This window comes from Rattus norvegicus, chromosome 8, assembly GCF_036323735.1.
Source record: "Rattus norvegicus strain BN/NHsdMcwi chromosome 8, GRCr8, whole genome shotgun sequence".
Lineage (NCBI taxonomy): Eukaryota > Metazoa > Chordata > Mammalia > Rodentia > Muridae > Rattus > Rattus norvegicus.
Genome location: NC_086026.1, coordinates 44,246,245 through 44,263,894, shown reverse-complemented (window position 1 = coordinate 44,263,894; position 17,650 = coordinate 44,246,245). Strand labels below are relative to the sequence as shown.

Sequence of the window (17,650 nt, the reverse complement as noted above, 5' to 3'; positions counted from 1 at the left end):
GGAAGAAGAGTATGAAATCTGTCAGTCCTGGTAGATCAGAGGAGAAAAGGGAAGAAATCAGGTTCTACTAAAGGGTAGGAGTATTGAGGGTGGGAGGGATCACAGAGCATTTCTCTATGCCCAGCTAAGCCATTCAACTATGTACACCTGATGCAGAGGGTACAAACTGTTGTCAGGGCTTGGACAGTGTTGGAATAGAGGGTGAAGTGTTGAAAGGGCACAGGAGGAAGATGAAGAGCTAAAGACTGTCCTTGGAACAGACCAAGTTGTGCTAGACTTGTTGTCTGATAGTTGTTGCAGAAAGATTTATCCCTGCAATGTATCCTCTATTTTGTCTTATTTCCCCAGATAATGTTTGATTAAAGCACATGTGAGAACATTCTTTCAACCTGTTGTGGTTTGTATATGCTTGCCCCAGGATGTGGCACTATTAGAAGGTGTGGTATTGTTGGAGGAAATGTGGCAGTGTACAGATAGGCTTTGAGACCCTCCTTCTTCCTGCATGGTAATTCTCAGTCTGTTCCTGGCTTTCTTTGGGTGAAGATATAGAACTAAGCTCCTACTGTACCATTCCTTCCTGGATGCTGTGATGCTGCCATGCTCCTGCCTGGATGATACTGGACTGAACCTCTGAATTTACAAGCCAGCCCCAATTTAAGGTTTTCTTTTATAAAACTTACAGTTTTCATAGTTTTGGTTCACAGCAACAAGATCCTAACTAGGGTAGAAATTGGAACCAGGGACTAGGATATTGCTGTGATATGACTGACCATGCTTTTTTTGGAAGAATTTGGTTTTGGAACTTTAGATTTGGAAGCAGTGGACTGCTTTAAATGATGCTCAATGGGTTACCTTAGTAGGAATGTGGAAGACTTTGCTACTGAGAGTAATTTGAAAGGTTAAGACCTGGCCCAAATTGGTTCAGTGAAGAAGAATTTCTGTATATGTATTAAAGACTGTTTTTGAGGTATTTTGGGGGGAAATGTGACTAGTTTTGGCCATTGTCCAAAAAGTGTTCCTGAGGTTAAGGTGAAGGAATGTAGATTAATTGCTTTGAAAGAGGAAATCACAAAACAGCCTATAAATTCTGTTGTGTGGTTATTAAACTTCATGCTCCTGAAGAGTATTATAATAGAAAAGGGAAGTTGAGAAAGAAAAAAAATACTAAATAAATGGATTGAATATTAAAGGGACAACTGTAAGTGAAATGGAACTGAATCCTGTGTTCAAGGATATTAATTGAATTACGGGAGTGATGACCTCAGGCAAGGATCCACTCAGCTAAGTTAGCTCCACGCAATTTAGTGTAAACCATTAATCCCAGGATACAGGCATACAGATCTCTAAATTCTAAGGTCAATCTACAGCAAGATCCAGGACAGCAAGCTATGGCAGTGAAGGAGTTAGAAAAGAGGAAGCTAGTAATAATATATTAGAACAAAGGGGCCATGTTCCATCTCCTGTAAGCAGCAGAACTCAGCAGATTCAGTCACGTTTCTCTGACTTTATATTCAAGAGTTGAAGGACAATTGATACTGGTTAGATGGATATAACAGAGAGATCAGCATCACTGTGGTGAAATCTTCTGGGAAGTGTTTTTTGAGAGCTGTGTTCCAAAGATGCCAAGGTTTTACCTCATACCGTGGCTGGATTTGATAATGTGTAAGAGTCACCCAGATGGTACTGCTTTTTAAGGTAAAGAAGTGGTCATGAAGAGCAGCTGAGGCTGGGCACTGTGAGAGGCCATGGAAGGCCATTGGTGAAGGTGCATGCTCAGTAGCAATTGATGGCCCAGGATTGAAGGGATCTGGCAAAGGAGTTAAGTCTTGGCAACATGTAGAGAGCATATGAGAGGCTATTGTTGAAGCCTGTATGGAATGGAAGACCCGAGTATATGGGAGAAGCCAGTACCATGGGATGATCACCAAGAGCAACAGCAACAGTGTAGTGTGGATAAACTGAAACTGCAACAGAGGGCAGAGCTGCAGGAGTGAATGCAGACTTTTGGAGGATGATGTGTGTATCCAAGATATTGAAAAAAGCTGCCTTGGAGACGCAAATACGTTAAAGACAGCAGAGCCACAGGTCATCTGCTAAAGAAAGCTGCTAATAGGGAGTGGACCCACCCGAGGAGAAAGAAGTTTGTTGTAATGAAAAGAGATGAAGAAGGAGTTGAAGATCTGAAAACCTCTTTGACAACAGACATGGAGCTGGCAGAGTTTGAAGTTTGCCTACTTGGTTGCCTGTCTTAATTCAATGATTACAGTTAAGTGATTGGATGGATCTCAGAAGAGACTGAGCTTTGGACTGTTAACATTGTTGATACTGCTATAGATTATGGGGAGTTTGAAGTAAGACTAAATGTACCTTTTTATTATGGTTAGTTTAGTTATGGCCTCCATAGACTCATGGGTTTAAACAAGCCTATGGAGGCCAAAGAATGAAATGTGGTTTGCATATGCTTGGCTCAGGGAGTAGTACTATTAGAAGGTGTGGCCTTGTTGGAGAAAGTGTGTCAATGTGGGAGTGGGCTTGGAGACCCTCCTCCTAACAGCTTGGGGATGCTCAGGCAGTCCCTGGCTTCCTTTGAGTGAAAATTTAGAATTAAGCTCCTTCTGCACCATGCCTGCCTGGATGCTGAGATGCTACCATGCTCCTACCTTGATGACACTGGACTGAACACCTGAACCTGTAAGCCAGCCCCAATAAAATGTTGTCCTTTATAAAACTTACATTGGTCATGGTGTCTCTTAACAGCAATAACACTGTAACTGAAACAGAACTCATAAAGGATCCGGTATCCTGGAGAAGAAGGAAGACAAAGTTCAAAATGTCAGTGCAGGTCAAACCAGTGTCTCAGTAAACGAGGAGTCAGGCTATAGTGAAATTTGTCATCCTTACTGAGAGGATTGAGATCAGGTCTCTATCCATCATCCCTCATACCCTAATCTACTCAAGTCAGGACTCCAATCACAAATATGCTAAGTAGAGTTTTCAGGCCCAAATTTTGTCTACCTGATTATGTATACCTAGAAATCTTCTGGAAACCACGCAGGGAACAACCAAAATGAGGTTTGTTCCTCTGAGTAAGAGACAGTGATGACCAATAGAGACACAGAGAGAAATTTCCTATTTTAAGAGGAAAGCACATTCTCTTAGTTGTACTTCGTATTTCCTAGGGACAGGGAAGTGCACAGCACTTGCAGGAAAACTAGAATCCATTATCTTGGGACTTCCTGCCTTACATTCCAGAAGAAGCTGCCATCAAGGTACAAGGAACACATTTTTTTTTTTTGCATTTTTGGTCTCACAGGAACTCTCCCTTGAGAACTGAACATGGTACACTGGATGAATATCAGAGATAAAAATGGAAAAGCAAATATAAGAGGTTCCTTACAGGTCAAGGATCAGAGAAGAGCTGAGCCACTGGCTCTGATGAATGAATAAAGAATAATGCTGCTTATCATCTTACTTTTGGGAGGTGATCCATGACATTACACTTATAAAAGAAAGAATTTAGGAGAGCTACAAGGACTCCCAGCTGCAAATTTGGGAATAGAAGAGGCAGTGAGAAGCAAGCACACAGTTCTCATGTAGTAGCATGAGCCCACCATGTCTATACATCTCTCCCCAAACTTACATTGTCTTTGTAATACCAACATCATAGACTGATGAGATTAAGAATGTCTGAAAAAAAGGATGGAAGAAGTGAGCAATAGGGCAAGTGTACTCCTGGATGTGTATGAGAAAATGGGCATTAGTGATTTAAGGTTCCATGTTAAAATAATTTGATCCTTCCACCACCCCTAACATCCACAAAGTACAAGAATTTATGCTAATCAGAATGTCTGACATAGGTACCAGGCCTTACCACTTATAAGGCTGCTGTTACTTTGTTGGAAACCCACACACAGCAATGGACAGAGGGGATGTTGTTCATTTCATTGAGATGTTGAATCATAGAACAAGACAGAGCACAGGTGCTCCCTCAAAATGACTCATTTGTATTTAAATCTGGGCTAGGAGCCGTGACCTGTGGGATACTTTGCCAGTGACCTAACATAAATCTCAAGAGAACTCATTCCCTAAATAAACCATCTTTACCCCTCCTGCTTTCCCGAGTTAGGCAGGCACTTACAACACTTTTATATATTTTTATCAATTTTCCAATTGAAATTCATGTCTCTTTACCAAGTAAGTGATATTACAGTGCTGTCAAGAAAAAATGATAATTAAAGTTCTGTATCCTGAGCCTTCATACAACTAGAACCAGCTTAAACAGCAAATATAATCAAGTGACACAGTAGGTAAAAAACAAAATTATAAAATGTTTATAGATGATGAAAGATGAGGCACTAAACATCACTATGTTATTCTACTGGGGAAATGTCAAAAAAATCCAGAAAGTATTTTCTTTTACTTTTAAACCCCTTTAACTCATTCTTTAATAATTCTGTATATATAAACAACATAACTTGATCTTATCCATACTCAACATTTCCTTTGACACCTTTTTGAACTTCCTTTCCAAACTAGGTTATCATGAATTTAAACATGAAAATTTAAACAAATATATATATATATATATATATATATATATACATATATATGACAGCAAAGCATAGGTCATAGGAAAGAAATATTAGTAAAAATCATTGAATTATCAGCAATTTTCTTAGGCATAAATAAGCTGATTTTAAAACATATAAAAACATAAAGAAGCAGTATATCAAACTTAACTACAAGAAAGAATGCAGTGAGGTGCCACACATTGTTTGACTTCAAGGTTTCTAAATACCTATAGTCATTAAATCATGTAGTCAATGAAAAAAGGGACATCTTTGAAATAGACCTACTTGACTGTGATTACTATTCTAATGGCACCAAGATAATTCTAAATTAAGCACGGTGTCTCAAACATATTCAGTAGAAAAAACTGGATATTCATAGGCAAAAATTTCCTAAATAAAATATTACTGATTCACCCTTCGAAGTTTACAATTCCATTCTTGAATTCTTTTACTCCTGTGGTATAAGATTCAAATCTACTGCAAAAGGAGGTGGTTGCTCCCAGAACTTTTGTGCAAGAATTTCGCCAGTATACACATTTTGCCTGGCAAATAGGCATTATAGCACCCAATGTACCTTGCAGAATAGAACTATTGTTAACTTATCTCCCAGAATAGGCTGCACATCAGTTTCTAAGACAATGAAAAGTGCCCAGCAGTAATGAAATTTCTACATCATTTCCAACATGATTTCTCCATGTACTACAGCCAGTATAAAATTTGGCTTCCGGTACAGTGCCTTACTCTTTCTTTTGGGGAGACAACGGAAGAAGAGAGGAGATGTTCTTTTTGTTTTAGGACCCTCTGGGGCCTCCTTGAGTCATAGGGAGTATCTCACATTTGGCACTAAGTTTTCAGTTATCAACCCTTGTCATATGGGAGGAACCTTGTCTATGCATATATGATACATGTCTTTAAAGTCTTCTTATAAATAATACTTTTGAAATATTTGATTAGATTTTAATTTCTATATCTGTGTATGTAGCTATGTGCATGTGGGTTCTAGTGCGATCTGAGGCTATAGTCATCAGAATTCTTGAATCTGGAGTTACAGGGAGTACTCTATCAATCATATGGGTGCTGGAAACGAATCATTCATGCTCTACAAGAGCACTCCATAACTTTAACCACTCAGTATTTCAAAAAGCCACTATTACACTTTTAAATTACTGTGCAATGTAGTTAAATTAAAAATGATAGATTTTTATTTATCCTTTTGTTTTTGTTATCCAAACCCCACACTTCTTTATAGCTCAATATGCCTTTCTGTCCTTAAACTTTTATCCCCTACATTCATAGCACATGTATTCTACTAATACACTCACCCCATAAGGACTCTGACTTTTACATTTCCATACACTGTTTCTAGCTTTCTATGTTTTACAGGTGCTCAAAGATTAACTTTTCAAGTCTAAAAAGTCAGAGTAAGATGAAAAGTGGACATTTTAATCAATTAATATTGATATACAAATGGACACGTAGCGTATTCCATTTAAAACCAGAAACTAACGAATTGTAATAAAACTCAGAGTGTGTACAGATGTTAAAATTAATTATATGTATATATGAATATATATATACATATATACATGTACATATGTACATATGGATAAAAATGGAGAATGTGTATACCCTGCCATTTACCTTAAAAAAAAAACCTGAGTTCTACATTAGCGTACTGATATTTAAACTGTCTCAGAAATTGAAAGTTAATTTATGGAGTCACACCCCTAGACAAAGAATTATAAACAACTAAAATCTACTCAGAGGAGGAAAATTAGCTTCTTCTGGAGATGAATTCCCATAAGGTTGTGCAACACAGAATGGTCATCTCTCAAATCATATATACACAAACAACAAAAACAGCCTCAGCACATTTTGCATCTTACTTTACAATATAGATTCCATTACTCTTTATACATACATATATATATATTCCAATTCATCCTTGAATCATTTCTTTCCATTTATGTATTTATGTATTTATGTATTTATATATTTAAGTATTTATTTATATGCATATCCACAATTCTATTTTTAATAGGCCCATATTGCTGTCTTCTGAGCCCTAAAGGGGTACAGAAGTACAAATTTCCTTGATCAGAACTTATAGGTGGTTCTGATTTCCCTGATATGGATGTTGTAAAGTAAATTATGTCCTTTTCTAGGATATCAAATGACCTTAACCACTAAGCAGTCTTTGTAACTTGTAATATAATTATGTTTACAGAGTCCTGTTCTAACCACTACTGAGGAAGGCCTTTTCAAATTTGTGATCATTAATCTCCTTACCTTCTTCAACGTCAATAACAGTCTTCTTAATAATTTTTAGTAGAAATGAACAGAAAGGGTTGAAAAGCCAATGGCAATACAAAGGACCAAAAGTCTTCCAAAATAAGTTTAAAAGGGAAAACATTAGAAAACACATCCTTTGTATCCATATTAGCATAGCTCTTGTTGTCCATACTCAGCACATGTTTAAACAGTTATGTTATTAAGACATTATGGCTGTTTCTTCTGGCATTTCCACAACACAATTTCACAGCAAACTCCAGGATACTCTGGCCCTTATAGTTTTTCACACACACCTTCAAGATGCCCAATCCTTTTGCTTAGTGGTTGTTTTGTAGGTTTATCTATTGTGACTGGGATCCAGAACTCATTTTGATCTGTTGTGGTTTTCTGAAGTGGCCTCTGTCTTGAGGACAAGAAATTTTTCTCATGTATCTGAAGGCAAGGAAGTACAGAATAATGTTTGCCAGATCCAATGGCCTGGTGAGGCCATTTCCTAGTTTCTAAATGACCTGCTTCTGTGTATTCACATGGAGGACAAGAAACTAGGAGTCCTTTTGTCTTTTTCCTTAAGGAAGACTCGAATTTCATTTGTAAAAGTTTTATCCTCATGACCTAATCATCTCACAAATGCCTCACCTCCAATTTCCACCGCCGCAGATTCAAACTCAGGGATCCTTGGTGATTTACACATCTGGTTCATAAGACTCATGAGAGAAGCTGACAGTGAACAGTAGCACATAAGGTGACATGAACAGTCTCATCACTAAGACATTTTCCATCACAGTGCTCTATCAAACCTAAATAACGAAACCAAATAAAGATATTAAAATCAGTATATGTTGGTATTGGAAACACCTTATTGAACACCTAAAAGGATATTGACTGGAGGAAAACCCTCACAACTTAAGAGAAGAGCTTAGAAAAAGAAAGAGATAGAGAGGGGGATAGTAGGACCCAGGTGTTATAAAGAAGAAAACTGGAAAAGTTAGACAGGATTTATTGGGGGGGTGTAATGGGAATCTACTACAGAAGGAGGTGCTAGAAAGAATAAAATACATCTTCTCTTGCATTGCGTAAGGAGGAAATTACACTGAGAAGAATAATCTAGCTTCAATATCATAAAAATCTTCCAGCTTATGCCTGTCAAGTGCTGGGATTTAAGGTGTGCACCGCCATGCCTTGTTATTATTTATGTTATTCTACTCACATCAGAACAGTACAAAACACACATGGAATTCTTTGAATAAGACTGCAGGAAGATGCTATTGCTATAGTTGATGGACAAACCAAAGGAAAATGCATCACAGAACTGGTCATCAAGCGTAGGTGTCAGCTCAATCATAGTCACTGTTGAAGATCCAGCGTCCAATAACAGTGCTAGTTTCAGTCTTCTCGCATCTGTGGAAAAAAAAGTAAGGATGAACCTGAGGAAGAAGAGTATGCACCCTGTCATTCCCACAGGGATAGAAGGAGAGAACGAAGGAAATCAGGATCTAAAAAGGGGTAGGAGTACAGAAGGTGGTGGGGAGCACAGAGCATTTCTCTATGCCAGGCTGAGCTGTCCAACTATGTACACCTGATACAGGGTATAAGTTGTTGTCAGGTCTTGGGCAGTCTGGGATAGAGTGTGAAATGTTGTAAGGGCACATGAGGAGGATGAAGGGCTAAGAGCTCTTCTTGGAATAGGCTAAAATTGTCTAGGCTTCTAAAATTTGTTACAAAAAGATTTGACCTTGCAACCTATACTTTCATTTGCCTTATTTCCCAAGATCAATATTTGATTGAAGCACATGTGAGAATATTCCTGGATCCTGTACAGAATCCTCACACCCTGCGTGGAAGTAGCCAAGGGCCGAAATGTGAGTGCTGGTCACATCAGTGATTCAGTAAATGAGGATTCAGACTAGAGTGAGATGTGTGATCTTAACTGAGAAGCATAAGATCACTCGTCTAGCCATCATCCCTCATACCCGGATCTGCTCACTGCCCGGACTCCCATTCCAATTTTGCTGATTGGAGCTTTAAGGCCCCAATTTTGTCTACCAGAATGTGAACCTAGAAATACTTTGGAAGACATGTAGGGAATCACCAAAATGTATACTTTCTCTTCTGATGTTTGCTCTTCTGAGTAAGAAACAGGGATGACCAGTAGAGACACAGAAAGAATGTTTCTAATTTAATAGGATAGCATATTCTCCTAATTTACACCTCTGTTCTCCAGTGCATAGCACTTGAGGGAAAGCAAAATCCATAGAAAGAATCAACAGAACCAAGAGCTGGTTCTTTGAGAAAATCAATAAGATAGAGAAACCCTTAGTCAGACTCACCAGAGGACACAGAGAGTGTGTCCAAATTAACAAATTCAGAAATGAAGTGGGAGATATAACAACAGAGAAGGGAAAATTCGAAAAATCATCAGACCTACTACAAAAGTTTATCTTCAAGAAAACTTGAGATCTTCCTGGTTGCTGCCTCCGCGGAGAGCTCTTGGGCAGCACCCCGCGAGCAAACTTGAGCCTCGGGACCACAGGTAAGACCAACTTTTCTGCTGCAAGAGACCTGTCTGGTGATCTCGGGACACACAGAGGCAGAATTCCTCTAGGACCGGGCACCTCCTGTGTTTACCGGGAGTCCCACACCCGCGGATCCTGGCCTGCAGCAGCTCTCTGCTCCCAGACACCATGGGAGAGAGACCCGACCGCTTGGTCAGGTGGGCACTCCTGAGGCTGCAGAGCGGAGGAGACCACCAACACTGCCCACCCCTGCCCACATCCCTGGCCCAAGAGGAAACTGTATAAGGACTCTGGGTTCCCATGGGGGAGGGCCCAGGTGCGGCAGGACCGCTGCCTCTGAGACACCACCGGAACCTGAAGGAAACAGACTGGATAAACAGTTCTCTGCACCCAAATCCTGTGGGAGGGAGAGCTAAACCCTCAGAGAGGCAGACACGCCTGGGAAACCAGAAGAGGCTGCACTCTGCATACACATCTCGGACGCCAGAGGAAAACACCAAATGCCATCTGGAACCCTGGTGCACTGAAGCTCCCGGAAATGGCGGCACAGATCTTCCTGGTTGCTGCTGCCATGGAGAGCTCTTGGGCAGCATCCCGCGAGCAAACTTGAGCATCGGGACCACAGGTAAGACCAACTTTTCTGCTGCAAGTGACCTGTCTGGTGAACTCAAGACACAGGCCTACAGGAACAGCTGAAGACCTGTAGAGAGGGAAAACTACACACCCGAAAGCAGAACACTTTGTCGCCATAACAGGCTGAAAGAAAACAGGAAAACAGGTCTACAGCACTCCTGACATACAGGCTTATAGGGCAGTCTAGCCACAGTCAGAAATAGCAGAACAAAGTAAGACTAGAGATAATCTGATGGCGAGAGGCAAGTGCAGGAACCCAAGCAACAGAAACCAAGACTACATGGCACCATCGGAGCCCAATTCTCCCACCAAAACAAACATGGAATATCCAAACACACCAGAAAAGCAAGATCTAGTTTCAAAATCATATTTGATCATGATGCTGGAGGACTTCAAGAAAGACATGAAGAACTCCCTTAGAGAACAAGTAGAAGCCTACAGAGAGGAATCACAAAAATGCCTGAAAGAATTTCAGGAAAACATAATTAAACAAGTAGAAGCCCATAGAGAGGAGTCACAAAAATCCCAGAAAGAATTCCAGGAAATCATAAATAAACAAGTAGAAGCCCATAGAGAGGAGTCACAAAATCCCTGAAAGAATTCCAGGAAACACAATCAAACAGTTGAAGGAATTAAAAAAGGAAATAGAAGCAATCAAGAAAGAACACATTAAAACAACCCTGGATATAGAAAACCAAAAGAAGAGACAAGAAGCTGTAGATACAAGCTTCACCAACAGAATACAGGAGATGGAAGAGAGAATCTCAGGAGCAGAAGATTCCATAGAAATCATTGACTCAACTGTCAAAGATAATGTAAAGCGGAAAAAGCTACTGGTCCAAAACATACAGGAAATCCAGGACTCAATGAGAAGATCAAACCTAAGGATAACAGGTATAGAAGAGAGTGAAGACTCCCAGCTCAAAGGACCAGTAAATATCTTCAACAAAATCATAGAAGAAAACTTCCCTAACCTAAAAAAAAGAGATACCCATAGACATACAAGAAGCCTACAGAACTCCAAATAGATTGGACCAGAAAAGAAACACCTACCGTCACATAATAGTCAAAACACCAAACGCACAAAATAAAGAAAGAATATTAAAAGCAGTAAGGGAAAAAGGTCAAGTAACATATAAAGGCAGATCTATCAGAATCACACCAGACTTCTCGCCAGAAACTATGAAGGCCAGAAGATCCTGGACTGATGTCATACAGACCCTAAGAGAACACAAATGCCAGCCCAGGTTACTGTATCCTGAAAAACTCTCAATTAACATAGATGGAGAAAACAAGATATTCCATGACAAAACCAAATTTACACAATATCTTTCTACAAATCCAGCACTACAAAGGATAATAAATGGTAAAGCCCAACATAAGGAGGCAAGCTATACCCTAGAAGAAGCAAGAAACTAATCGTCTTGGCAACAAAACAAAGAGAAGAAAAGCACACAATCATAAACTCACATCCAAATATGAATACGACAGGAAGCAATAATCACTATTCCTTAATATCTCTCAACATCAATGGCCTCAACTCCCCAATAAAAAGACATAGATTAACAAACTGGATAAGCATCGAGGACTCTGCATTCTGCTGCCTACAGGAAACACACCTCAGAGACAAAATCAGACACTACCTCAGAGTGAAAGGCTGGAAAACAACTTTCCAAGCAAATGGTCGGAAGAAGCAAGCTGGAGTTGCCATTCTAATATCAGATAAAATCAATTTTCAACTAAAAGTCATCAAAAAAGACAAGGAAGGACACTTCATATTCATCAAAGGAAAAATCCACCAAGATGAACTCTCAATCCTAAATATCTATGCCCCAAATACAAGGGCACCTACATACGTAAAAGAAACCTTACTAAAGCTCAAAACACACATTGCCCCTCATACAAGAATAGTAGGAGATTTCAACACCCCACTCTCATCAATGGACAGATCATGGAAACAGAAATTAAACAGAGACGTTGACAGACTAAGAGAAGTCATGAGCCAAATGGACTTAACAGATATTTATAGAACATTCTATCCTAAAGCAAAAGGATATACCTTCTTCTCAGCTCCTCATGGTACTTTCTCCAAAATTGACCATATAATTGGTCAAAAACGGGCCTCAACAGGTACAGAAAGATAGAAATAATCCCATGCGTGCTATCGGACCACCATGGCCTAAAACTGTTCTTCAATAACAATAAGGGAAGAATACCCACATATACTTGGAAATTGAACAATGCTATACTCAATGATAACCTGGTCAAGGAAGAAATAAAGAAAGAAATTAAAGACTTTTTAGAATTTAATGAAAATGAAGGTACAACATACCCAAAATTATGGGACACAATGAAAGCTGTGCTAAGAGGAATATTCATAGCACTGAGTGCCTGCAGAAAGAAACAGGAAAGAGCATATGTCAGCAGCTTGACAGCACACCTAAAAGCTCTAGAACAAAAAGAAGCAAATACACCCAGGAGGAGTAGAAGGCAGGAAATAATCAAACTCAGAGCTGAAATTAACCAAGTAGAAACAAAAAGGACCATAGAAAGAATCAACAGAACCAAAAGTTGGTACTTTGAGAAAATCAACAAGATAGATAAACCCTTAGCCAGACTAACGAGAGGACACAGAGAGTGTGTCCAAATTAACAAAATCAGACATGAAAAGGGAGACAAAACTACAGATTCAGAGGAAATTAAAAAAATCATCAGATCTTACTATAAAAGCCTGTATTCAACAAAACTTGAAAATCTGCAGGAAATGGACAATTTCCTAGACAGATACCAGGTACCGAAGTTAAATCAGGAACAGATAAACCAGTTAAACAACCCCATAACTCCTAAGGAAATAGAAGCAGTCAATAAAGGTCTCCCAACCAAAAAGAGCCTAGGTCCAGACGGGTTTAGTGCAGAATTCTATCATACCTTCATAGAAGACCTCATACCAATATTATCCAAACTATTCCACAAAATTGAAACAGATGGAGCACTACCGAATTCCTTCTATGAAGCCACAATTACTCTTATACCTAAACCACACAAAGACCCAACAAAGAAAGAGAACTTCAGACCATTTTCCCTTATGAATATCAACATAAAATACTCCATAAAATTCTGGCAAACTGAATCCAAGAGCACATCAAAACAATAATCCACCATGATCAAGTAGTCTTCATCCCAGGCATGCAGGGATGTTTTAATATACGGAAAACCATTAACGTTATCCATTATATAAACAAACTGAAAGAACAAAACCACATGATCATTTCATTAGATGCTGAGAAAGCATTTGAAAAAATTCAACACCCCTTCATGATAAAAGTCCTGGAAAGAATAGGAATTCAAGGCCCATACCGAAACATAGTAAAAGCCATATGCAGCAAACCAGTTGCTAACATTAAACTAAATGGAGAGAAACTTGAAGCAATCCCACTAAAATCAGGGACTAGACAAGGCTGCCCACTCTCTCCGTACTTATTCAATATAGTTCTTGAAGTTCTAGCCAGAGCAATCAGACAACAAAAGGAGGTCAAGGGGATACAGATCGGAGAAGAAGTCAAAACATCACTATTTGCAGATGATATGATAATATATTTAAGTGATCCCAAAAGTTCCACCAGAGAACTACTAAAGCTGATAAACAACTTCAGCAAAGTGGCTGGGTATAAAATTAACTCAAATAAATCATTAGCCTTCCTCTACACAAAAGAGAAACAAGCCGAGAAAGAAATTAGGGAAACGACACCCTTCATAATAGACCCAATTAATATAAAGTACCTCGGTGTGACTTTAACCAAGCAAGTAAAAGATCTGTACAATAAGAACTTCAAGACACTGAAGAAAGAAATTGAAGAAGACCTTAGAAGATGGAAAGATCTCCCATGCTCATGGATTGGCAGGATCAATATAGTAAAAATGGCCATTTTACCAAAAGCGATCTACAGATTCAATGCAATCCCCATCAAAATACCAATCCAATTCTTCAAAGAGTTAGAAAGAACAATTTGCAAATTCATCTGGAATAACAAAAAACCCAGGATAGCTAAAACTATCCTCAACAATAAAAGGACTTCAGGGTGGAATCACTATCCCTGAACTCAAGCAGTATTATAGAGCAATAGTGATAAAAACTGCATGGTATTGGTACAGAGACAGACAGATAGACAAATGGAATAGAATTGAAGACCCAGAAATGAACCCACACACCTATGGTCACTTGATTTTTGACAAAGGAGCCAAAACCATCCAATGGAAAAAAGATAGCATTTTCAGCAAATGGTGCTGGTTCAACTGGAGGTCAACATGTAGAAGAATGAAGATCGATCCATGCTTATCACCCTGTACAAAGCTTAAGTCCAAGTGGATCAAGGACCTCCACATCAAACCAGACACACTCAAACTAATAGAAGAAAAACTAGGGAAGCATCTCGAACACATGGGCACTGGAAAAAATTTCCTGAACAAAACACCAATGGCGTATGCTCTAAGATCAAGAATCGACAAATGGGATCTCATAAAACTGCAAAGCTTCTGTAAGGCAAAGGACACTGTGGTTAGGACAAAACGGCAACCAACAGATTGGGAAAAGATCTTTACCAATCCTACAACAGATAAAGGGCTTATATCCAAAATATACAAAGAACTCAAGAAGTTAGACTGCAGGGAGACAAGTAACCCTATTAAAAAATGGGGTTCAGAGCTAAACAAAGAATTCACAGCTAAGGAATGCCGAATGGCTGAGAAACACCTAAAGAAATGTTCAACATCTTTAGTCATAAGGGAAATGCAAATCAAAACAACCCTGAGATTTCACCTCACACCAGTGAGAATGGCTAAGATCAAAAACTCAGGTGACAGCAAATGCTGGCAAGGATGCGGAGAAAAAGGAACACTCCTCCATTGTTGGTGGCATGGCATACTGGTACTACCATTCTGGAAATCAGTCTGGAGTTTCCTCAGAAAATTGGACATTGAACTGCCTGTGGATCCAGCTATACCTCTCTTGGGCATATACCCAAAAGATGCCCCAACATATAAAAAAGACACGTGCTCCACTATGTTCATCCCAGCCTTATTTATAATAGCCAGAAGCTGGAAAGAACCCAGATGCCCTTCAACAGAGGAATGGATACAAAAATGTGGTACATCTACACAATGGAATATTACTCAGCTATCAAAAACAATAACTTTATGAAATTCATAGGCAAATGGTCGGAACTGGAAAATATCATCCTGAGTGAGATTACCCAATCATAGAAAAACACACATGGTATGCACTCATTGATAAGTGGCTATTAGCCCAAATGCTTGAATTACCCTATATGCCTAGAACAAATGAAACTCAAGACGGATGATCAAAATGTGAATGCTTCACTCCTTCTTTAAAAGGGGAACAAGAATACCCTTGGCAGGGAATAGAGAGGCAAAGATTAAAACAGACACAGAAGGAACACCCATTCAGAGCCTGCCCCACATGTGGCCCATGCATATACAGCCACCCAATTAGACAAGTTGGATGAAGCAAAGAAGTGCAGACCGACAGGAGCCAGATGTAGATCGCTCCTGAGAGACACAGCCAGAATACAGCAAATACAGAGGCGAATGCCAGCAGCAAACCACTGAACTGAGAATAGAACCCCTGTTGAAGGAATTAGAGAAAGAACTGTAAGAGCTTGAAGGGGCTCGAGACCCCATATGTACAACAATGCCAAGCAACCAGAGCTTCCAGGGACTAAGCCACTACCTAAAGACTATACATGGACTGACCCTGGACTCTGACCACATAGGTAGCAATGAATATCTTAGTAAGAGCACCAGTGGAAGGGGAAGCCCTGGGTCCTGCTAAGACTGAACCCCCAGTGAACTAGACTGTTGGCGGGAGGGCGGCAATGGGGGGATGGTTGGGAGGGGAATACCCATAAGGAAGGGGAGGGGGAGGCGGGAGGGGGAGGGGGGAGGGTGATTTTTGCCCGGAAATCGGGAAAGGGAATAACACTCGAAATGTATATAAGAAATACTCAAGTTAATAAAAAAAAACTTGAAAATCTGGAGGAATTGTACAATTTCCTATATAGATACCAGGTACTCAAGTTAAATCAGGAACAAATAAACCATTTAAATACCCCCATAACTCCTAAAAGAATAGAAGCAGTCACTGAATGTCTCCCAACCAAAAAGAGCCCAGGTCCAGATGGTTTCAGTGCAGAATTCTATCAGACCTTCGGGGAAGACCTCACACCAATACTATCCACGAAATTAAAACAGATTGAGTGCTACCAAATTCCTTCTATGAAGCCACAATTACTCTTATACCTAAACCACATAAAGACCCAACAAAGAGAATTTCAGATCAATAACCCTTATGAATATCAATGCAAAGATGATCAGTAAAATTTTGGCAAACCGAAACCAAGGGCACATCAAAACAATCATCCATCATGATAAGGTAGTCTTCATTCCAGGGATGCAGGGTTGGTTTAACTTATAGAGAACCGTCAATGTAATCCACTACATAAACAAACTTAAAGACAAAAATCACACGATAATTTCATTAGATGCTGAGGAAGGATTTGACAACATTCAACATCCCTTCATGATAAAACTCCTGGAAAGAACAGGAATTACAGGCCCATACCTAAACCTAGTAAAAGCCATATACAGGTACCATTAGCTAATATTAAACTAAATGGAGAGAAGCTTAAAGCAATCCCACTAAAATCAGGGACTAGACAAGGCTGCCCCCTCTCTCCCTACTTATGCAATATAGTTCTCAAAGACCTAGACAGAACAATCAGACAAAGAAAGAGATCAAAGGGATAAAGATTAGAAAGGAGGAAGTCAAAATATCACTATTTGCAGATGATATGATTGTATACTTATGTGATCCAAAAAGTTCCACCAGAGAACTACTGAACATGGTAAACACCTTAACAAAGTGGATGGATATAAAATTAACTCAAATAAATCAGTAGCCTTCCTCCATACAAAAGAGAAACAAGTCGAGAAATAAATTACAGAAATGACAGCCTTCATAACAGTCCCGAATGATATAAAACACCTCGTTGTGAATTTATCTAAGCAAGTGAAAAATCTGTATGATAAGACCTTTAAGCCTCTGAAGAAAGAAATTGAAGAAGATCTCAGAAGATGGACAGATCTTCCATGCTCATGCATTGGCAGGAATAATATAGTAAAAATGGCTATTTTACCAAAAGCAATCTACAGATTCAATGCATTTCCCATTAAAATTCCAACCCAATTCTTTACAGAGTTAGACAGAACAATTTGCAAATTCATCTGGAATAACCCAGGATAGCTAAAACTATCCTCAACAATAAAAGGACTTCTGGGGGAATAAGTATCCCTTAACTCAAGCAGTATTTCAGAGCAATAGTGATTAAAACTGTATGTTATTGGTAAGGAGACAGACATATAGAGCAGGGAAAGAGAATTGAAGACCCAGAAATGAACCCACACAACTGTGGGCACTTAATTTTTGAAAAAGGAGCTAAAACCATCCAATGGAAAAAGACAGCATTTTCAGCAAATGGTGCTGGTTCAACTGGAGGTCAGCATGTAGAAGAATGCTGATCTATCCATTCTTATCATCCTGTACAAAGCTTATGTCCAAGTGGATCA

The 17,650-nt window shown here is 39.3% G+C and overlaps 1 long non-coding RNA gene across 1 annotated transcript in view; it reads right to left on the bottom strand.

The window, feature by feature from the left end:
* LOC102549537 (uncharacterized) overlaps positions 1-15,874 on the bottom strand; it is a 44,648-nt gene extending 28,774 nt beyond the window's left edge. Inside the window, exons 1-3 of the long non-coding RNA XR_005488053.2 lie at positions 7,500-15,874; positions 3,641-3,687; positions 2,734-2,802 (exon numbers count right to left, since the gene is read on the bottom strand). This is a non-coding gene — a long non-coding RNA (uncharacterized LOC102549537). The remainder of the gene's footprint in view (positions 1-2,733; positions 2,803-3,640; positions 3,688-7,499) is intronic.
* Between the last annotated feature and the right edge of the window lie 1,776 nt (positions 15,875-17,650).